The sequence below is a fragment of the Penaeus monodon genome, chromosome 34 (assembly GCF_015228065.2).
Source record: "Penaeus monodon isolate SGIC_2016 chromosome 34, NSTDA_Pmon_1, whole genome shotgun sequence".
NCBI lineage: Eukaryota > Metazoa > Arthropoda > Malacostraca > Decapoda > Penaeidae > Penaeus > Penaeus monodon.
Window position 1 is genome coordinate 29,202,396 of NC_051419.1, and position 500 is coordinate 29,202,895.

Consider the following 500-nt stretch of genomic DNA (forward strand, 5'->3'; position numbering starts at 1 on the left):
TAAAGCCTATGCAAAAAAAAGAAAAAAATAAGAAAAAAAATAAAAAAAAAATTTTAATAATAAAAAATATAATAAATAAAAAGAAAAAAAAAAAAGGACCACACACACAACAACACACACAAATATAGAAAAGAGAAGAGGGTGGGTTTGGAAAAAAAAAAATGGATAAGAAGAGAATATAGTATAAAAAAGGAAGATAGATAGAAGAGAGAAAAAGGGGGAAATGAAAGGAGAAAGGGGGGAAGAGATAAGGAAAGAGATAGAAATATAATAAAGCAAGATATAGGAAAAAAAAAATAAAAAGGGGTATATAAATTGTAAATATAAATAAAAAAAAAATATTAGAAAAAGGAAATATAATAAGAAAAAATATATATTAAGAAAATAAGAGATAAGAAATAAAAATTTTAAATAATGGGAATAAAAATATATAGTAATAGATAAAAATAAATATAATTAAATATGAATATAGATATATATAATAATATTAAAAAAATAAA